Genomic DNA, 8083 nt, shown 5'->3' with positions numbered 1-8083 from the left:
TATGGATATCTACTCCTTGTTTGATTTTGTGTTGACAGGGACAACTTTCGGAGCGAAAACAGTGTTTGTCGATGCACCAGAGCGAGATAGAGAACATGACCGTGCAAATCGTGCACGACCGTGTGGCCAAACAGAAGAAAAGAAGTGCATGGCCGTGCAACCCTTGCATGGTCGTGTGACCAAACCAGAGGCGGATTAGAACACGGTCGTGCCCCCCCCCATGACCGAGACCAAGCAGCACACGACCGTGAAACCCTGCACGACCGTGTCCCTAGAAGCCGAGTCCCAGCATCACATGGCCGTGCCAATTGGCACGGCCGTGCAGCGCATCCAGAGCCAAGAAAGGGCACGGCCGTTCCATCCTTGCACGGCCGCGCCGCCGAGCCGCGCCCTAGCCTATAAAAGGGGGTTTAACCCTTTTTCCGAGAAAGGGAGAGCCAAGAGGCGAGCCATCAAGAGGAGAATAACTCTGGTGTCATTCCATGCCGTCCAGAACATCGATCCAGTGACCTTTCATCACCACATCAACTCCAGAAGCAAAGGATTGGATCTGAAGATCACTCATTGTTATTGGATAAGCATACTTCTTCTTTCTCTCTTTGTTTTTGAGGATTGTATGTTTAGGTTTACTATGTCTTCGAGTTTTTCTCCAGCATCTATGGAGTAGAGTCCTTGTTCTAGGATGAGGGAGTAATTGTAGATTGGTTTTGATGTAAGACTCATATTACGCTTATATTCACTAGATGATTTCACTTGCTTTGTTTCAACTACTCGATCTTTGTCGTGTTGATTGATTGTATAGGAATTGCTAACATCGTAGAGGGAATACCTTAGATCGTACACTTGAGGGGTCCTAGTGACAGGGGTAACCCGTTCACGGACATCTAGGGTACTTCCTTGAAAGGAGAGGCGAGGCCTCACAAGGAAGTAAGAGACCAAACTAAGCTTCTTAATTCTATCCTTGATAACATCAATAATAGTCATGTCCTTGTGATCTACCGAGGCGCCCTAGTGACAGGGGTTAACCGTATCATAGGGATCGTCTTTGTTTGGTGCTCAAGGATAGTTGCTTTAGCTTTCGGCGAATGCATGCCGATGGACAATGAGTATAGGATAGAATGAGACACATCAATACCACCACAATGAAACCGAACTCCTAAAACTCTTCATTACCCAGGTTGATTTTGTTGGAATCCCAAGGTGTTTTGATGTGATCAAACGAGTTAAGTTAGGTCCTGTTTTGTCTAACCCTTGTGTCTAAGTGTACAGGAGCTTAGGAACATAGGAAGTTGAGCGGAAGACGCGGCTAACAATAAGAACGTACGCGACGTTCGAGGGACGAGAAACCGGGAAGGAAGGCTGCTCGAGGAGAAGGCCGGAACTTGGGTTCGGGTGAGCCCTATTCCGGGTGGCCGAGATCACCCAAGCTAGCGAAGCTGGAATAGAAGACCCGGACCGAGATGAGTTGAACCGGACCACAAAAAGTCAACTGGGTTGACTTAAGTGGTCCGAGCGCCCGGACCCATTCCGGGCGCCCGGAAGTGGATTTTGACCAGATCGAGTTTTGACTCGATCTGAACATTGGGGGATAAAATTTTATCCCCCCTAGGGCACCCGGAACCCTTCGGGCCGCCCCGACCAGTGCTATAAATATAGCACTGATTTGCACAGATTAATCATACTCACTTGTAATCAGTTTCTTAGTGCTTTACTTTTCTGTCTATGCTCTCAATGTTGTAAGAGGCTACTTCGCCCAGAGGAGATCATCAGATACTGTGCTTTCTTTTCCTTGGATTAGCAATCCCCTTATTGCAAACCAAGTAAACCCTCTGTGTCTAATCTCTTTTAATTAGTCTCGTCTCTTTATTGTTACAAGTGTTTGTTAATTAGTCGATATATCCGAGAAAGGTTAGATTTATTTTTGTAGGGAAATTCACTCCTCCCCTCTTGCCGGCCTCTAAAGGGAACAACAAGTGGTATCAGAGCAAGGTACTTCAGGAGGACTAACCGTCGATTAAAGCAACGAGATGGCCGGACCAAGCATCGTTCCACCAAAATTCGAGGAGGACTTCGCACACTGGAAGCGTCGTATGGAGGTATTCCTAAGAACTGATTTCGAAATTCGGTTAATTATAAAGTATTGCTTTGTAGCTCCGACAAATCAGAATGGAGAAGAAAAAGAAGAAAGCCAGTGGACAAAGTGTTGGTGCGGGAAGCATCCGACGATCGAACCTAAGTTTTGATAATGGCAAAGGATTCAAAGTTAAGGTGTGATGTTATCTAACATATTGATTGAGTGTTTCAAGAAAGTCCTAATTGCGGTTAGGCAGGTGAAAACCCTAGGGGGTGGTAACCCTAGGTCCTAGGGGGCGGTAACCCTAGGTGGAGAAAAGTCCTAGCTATGGTTAGGCAAAGGGAAAACCCTAGGGGGTGGTAACCCTAGGTCATAGGGGGTGGTAACCCTATGCGCAAAGTCTTGGCAGGTCGATGGCTTCAGGAAAAAGTCCTAGGGGGTGGTAACCCTAGGTGGAAAGTCCTGGTGTCGCGAACCAGGTGAAAGACTGGACTAGCCGGAAAGCGGATGTCCAGCAGAAAGTCCGGAAGCGTCGAGTACTGAGCAAAAGTCCAGTCGATATGGAGTATCGCACTGGCAACAGGTAAAATCTCCTGAGTGGAGTAGGTGAGGACGCGTTCCCCGTAGAGGGAATAGTAGGAGTCGGGTCGACTTAGGGTTTCCGGTCGGAAACCCGAAGTTAGACTCGGACAGTCCGGAGACTGTCTATACTTCATTTATCATATTTATTGTATTAGGTGCTAACTTTGTGTTGCAGGGTAGTGTTTGGGACTAACGTATCTTGCAGGTGCAAAGGAGCAACCTAAAGCCTCGGATGAACAGTGTCCGAGGCGCCTTCATGGAGCTTGGAGGCGCCTCGGGTGCAAGACTGGAGCTGGCTGCGAGAAGCTGTTCAAGGCGCCTTGATGAACAGTGGAAGGCGCCTTGAACAGATGAAGGCGCCCTGTGAACAGTGAAAGGCGCCTTGAATCTGTGATAAGGTTCGACCAGTTCAGCACTTATCTCTGCGGCTGACTCGGCTCATTCAAGGCGCCTTGGTGAACAGTAGAAGGCGCCTTGAACACCCTTTATAAGGGGTTTCGACCAGCATCTCTCATCAACAAACTCCAAGCAATCCTTACGCTATAAGCTGCTCTAGAAACGCCCAGAAGTGCTGTTACAAGTCCCCGACAACCCGGAGCTTCAGATTCTGCTACTTTATTGTTGTCGGTATAATTTGTTTTAGTTCTTTCAATTGTAATATCTTATTGTACATTTTACGAGCTTATAGTTGTTGCCCACGGAAAGCGATCAAGGATCGCGGGCCTTCGAGTAGGAGTCACCTTAGGCTCCGAACGAAGTAAAATCTCTCGTGTCTTTCTGTGTGTGTTCGTTCTTTATTCTGCTGCGTGTTTTAATTACTCCGATAGTTTTGCGATTCGAAAAATGAAATAGCCGCAAACGCTATTCACCCCCCTCTAGTGCTTCTCGATCCAACACAAAGAAGGAGCAGAGTGATTCCGTAGCGAACAACCGTACGAAATATCACCTGCTGAGCGTGTTACCGCCTCAAGAAGTCAACTGCATCGGAAGCTACTCGTCAGCCAAAGAACTCTGGGAGAAGTTCCTGGAACTCCACGAAGGGACATCCGAAGCAAAACTAGCTAGAAGAGACATCCTCTGGAACAAACTGACGAACATCCGTCTGGAAAAAGGTGAGAAGGTAGCCGATCTACACGTAAAGGTAAAGGAATTGATTACTGGTCTCCAGAACCTCAGTGAAACGGTAATAAACCGGGACACCATACGCTACGCACTCAATGTGTTTCCTAGAACTCCAAAATGGACATCAATCGTCGACGCCTACTATATTTCAAAAGACCTGGAGGTAAGTACTTTAGAAGAATTGTTCTCTACTCTTGAGTTACATGAAACCAGTTGTGCAGGGACAACAAAGGAATCAAGCCAGATGATCGCAGTAAACACAACCAAGAAGGATGAACCCAAGTCAGATTCAGAAGAGGATCAGGAAGCATATATGGTAAGAAACTTTAAAAAGTTTTTTAGATCTAATAAGTTTAAAGAAATGCAGAATAAAAAGAAGAGCAATGATATGCACAAGGAAAAAAACTCAATGAAAACCTCAAGGATAGACACATAAAGTCATGGCCCACCATTTCACTTTTTGTGGGCCCCATCATTTTATGTGTCTATCCTTGAGGTTTTCATTGAGTTTTTTTCCTTGTGCATATCATTTTTCTAAAAAGAATTCAAGAAATAGAAGAAGGATGTGTTGCTACCAGTGTCAAAGGGAAGGACACTTAAAAGAAGACTGCCCAGAACTAAAGAAGGACAAAGGCAAGATACCCAAGAAGCACAAGAATCTAAAAGCAACTTGGGATGATAGTTCATCATCTGAGTCCGAGATTCAAGAATATGTCAGGATAGCACTGATGGCAAGCTATGAAGGGCAAAATACATCAGAACCCAGCATCGATGAAGGGGGAGCGACCTTAGATGAATGCAGTGAAGAAGGGGGAGAATCAGGCTTCAAGTCTGATATGGTAAGTGAGGTATGCCTCTTACCTCCTGATCAACTTTACTTTGGTATTAAAGCTATGGAAAAATTCATGTATAAATTAGAAAATAAAAATATCAAATTAGAAAATGAAATTTTAGAAACCAAAAGAATTTTGGCAAAATCATGTCTAATAGAGGATTTTGATAAATTAAAAATTGAAAATGAAAAATTAAAAGAAGAAATAGAAAGATTGAAAATGTCTACCTGTTCAAATATTTCTGCTTTTAAGAATTATAGAGGACTAAACTGGTACTATAGGTTTCACAAAAGTCAAATTAGAAAAATATCAAAAGCTTATGTACCTATGAAATACTTGGTTAACCCTGTAGGTAGGAACCTCTATTGGGTTCCGAAAACATGTTTAACTTGAATTTAAAATTAAACTTAACATTTTCAGCGAGAAAGTTAAACATGTAATTTCTTTATGCGGCTTTGTCTAAGGAAGTGGTTGTTGCTCCAATAACCAAGAAGGCCTAGTACCTCACCACGACCTGAAAGCCAAAATATTGAAATCAAATGTTTAATTAACTTTCTGGAAAAAGTATTAAAGTTAGAGTTAAATAATGTTTTAAAGTTTTTAAACATTTGTTTTGAAAATTTTGTTTAACTTAGAAAATGTTTCTGTTGCAAATAATGCTTTAAAAGAGTTATTCAAAAAACATATTCAAAAATATTCATATTTTCAAAAACTTAGATTTTTTTTTTGAAAATATTTACGTTGCAATTTTTTTAACTTAAAGATTTTTTTTAAGGTATCTATTCTGTTGCACAAAATTTTGTAGGAAATTATTGTTTTCCTTAGAAATGTTTGCAAACACTTAAAATCTTTGAAATATTATCAAAGTTTCTCTAACATAATTTTTTATAAAACTTCAATTTTTATTAGAAAGCTAATTCTGTAGCACATTTTTAACTTAGAAAATTAAAGTTCGAAATTTTCTTACTTAGAAATTTTTTTCTTTCCTTAAACTTTTGTTTGAAAACTTCGATTTATGTCAAGAAAGTGTTTAAAATTTGTTTCCTTAGAATTTTTACAAAACTTTAAAAAAAATTATTTTTTAAAGTTAGATTTTAACCTTAGACTTGTGTAGGAATCCCAATTTTTTATGTGATCAAAGGGGGAGAAGTATGTTAAGTCTAGGGGGAGGTATATAATAATTTTTGAATTGACAAATCTTGGATTTATTTGCATATTAATTGTTTTTATTGCATTTGTTTTACCCTAACTTAACTTGGGTTGCTCAGATCAAAAATGGGGAGATTGTTGGAACCCCAAGGTGTTTTGATGTGATCAAACGAGTTAAGTTAGGTCCTGTTTTGTCTAATCCTTGTGTCTAAGTGTACAGGAGCTTAGGAACACAGGAAGTCGAGCGGAAGACGTGGCTAACGAGAAGAATGTTAGTTAGAGCCCTAGAGCCAATCATTTGATGATTGTATGGACTCATTGTATCATATTCTTGTATATTAATAAAGGCATTTGTTTGGTTATTATACTTATTTGTATTAGTGCCAAATAGACTAAGTATAATAGCGTCCTTGAGTAGAAGGTTCATACCTATATCAATCGATTAGTTGAATCGATAGTGAGATGATGTAGGGAACACTACTCTAAATCATTCCTAGTCGAGTATTAACATTCAGGGACAATGTTAATGCAATAAGACTAGCATGTAGGTCAGCTCGATGACTTGATCTCACAAGTCATGGATATAGAGATATCAAGCTGACACATGGGTATACATTGGAGAATGTATACTGAATGACCCGCCATGAGAAAGTATCATGGATCGTTATATGAGTGTCATATACTTTCTCATGTGGCTATTAGTATGACTATTAGTCCTTAAACCTGAAGTCACCATGGATCCCTACATAAGGAGTTATGTACTTTAGTTTCGTCAAACGTCACCCGTAACTGGGTGGACTATAAAGGCGATTACTGGGTATATAACAAATTATGCAGAGGGATGTGAGTGATGTAGATGGGATCTATCCCTCCTATATAACGGGAGAGACATCGATATTCTTGATAGAGTGAGACCACGAAGTGTATGGCCATACCCAAATGAGTCAATATGAGATATTGAGCTCATTTGATTGAGTGAGTCTACTCGGAGTTCAAGATTTAGATTGGTCAGAGGATGACACGGTCTATGCCTCACATTGATCAATCTAGATGTCTAGGAAAGAAGGACACTTGTCACATATTGTGAGGAGTCACAATTAGTAGTCACAAGGTGATGTTGGATCTCAACATTTCTTGTAACTTGGGTAGCAATGATGTATTGCTAGATGCCGCTCATTGCTTATGTTTTTAAAGGAGTTTATAACATTGCCAACGTTACAAGAACCTATTGGGTCACACACAAAGAACATGTGCATGGAGATTAGGTTCATATGATGAACCAATAGGATTAGATTCATATGATGAATCAAAGATTGGATTCAAATTAGACTTATTGAGTTAGACTCAATTAGATTCAATTGTTGAATGAGTCTAATTTAAATTTGATTCATGAGTCAATTTATATTAATGAATTGAGATTCATTAAATTAAAATTGACTTGAATCAAAGCTTGGATTTAACTCAACTAGGAAGAGCATTGGTCAAGTTTGACTTGACCAAATAGAGGTTGACACATCAAGTTTTGACTTGATGAATTGACACATCATGAGGATGACTCATCCTACATGGCATGCCACATCATCCCGTATATAATGGTGTGCCACCTCATGGAGGTTACACACCATTAATCCTCTTAATGTGGCCGGCCACATTAATGTGGGGGTTACACATGTGGTGGCCGGCCACACTAAGTGAGGAGATGGTTTCATTTGGTGGCAATTGAATGGTGTTCAATGCTTCTTCTTCCTTGGGTGCTTCTCCCTCTCTCGAGCTTGCTGATGGTCGTGGCTTCATGGTGGAGAAGAAGTGAGAGTTGATTCTAAGCAACTAGGTGGTGTGAAGGTCACAAAAGGAGAGTACCTAGAGGAGTGTGTGAGTTCCTTTTTCCCTTCTCTCCTTTCTCACCTTTTAGATCCAATCCGAGAGCCCTAGAAAGTGCTAGCACACTTGTGGGTTCTCCTCTCCATCTTTGAGTGGTAGAAGACCACTCCTTGTTCGTGTGGATACCGCTAGAGGACCGTTCGCTTGACGGTCTCGAGATCCGGCTACCTTTGGACGTTTCGGGATTACGAAGGGCACGCATCAAGGGTAAATGTTTTTCCCTCGTAGATCTAAGAGTCGATCGTGTTTTAAACTCGTACTCGTATTTTTTCAAAAGTTTTACCTTGCACGAGATCCGTGGCTTGGGCGATTCGGGGTTTCCGCGACGCGAAAAACGGTTTTCGCGGCCCGAAGAACCCAACAGTGGTATCAGAGCCACGTGCAAGGCTTGTACGAGTTTGTTTTTATTTTTATGAAAAATAAAACCCTTCTGTGATTTTCT

This window comes from Zingiber officinale, chromosome 3B, assembly GCF_018446385.1.
Source record: "Zingiber officinale cultivar Zhangliang chromosome 3B, Zo_v1.1, whole genome shotgun sequence".
Taxonomy (NCBI): Eukaryota; Viridiplantae; Streptophyta; class Magnoliopsida; order Zingiberales; family Zingiberaceae; genus Zingiber; species Zingiber officinale.
Note: the sequence above shows the minus strand (reverse complement) of the source record.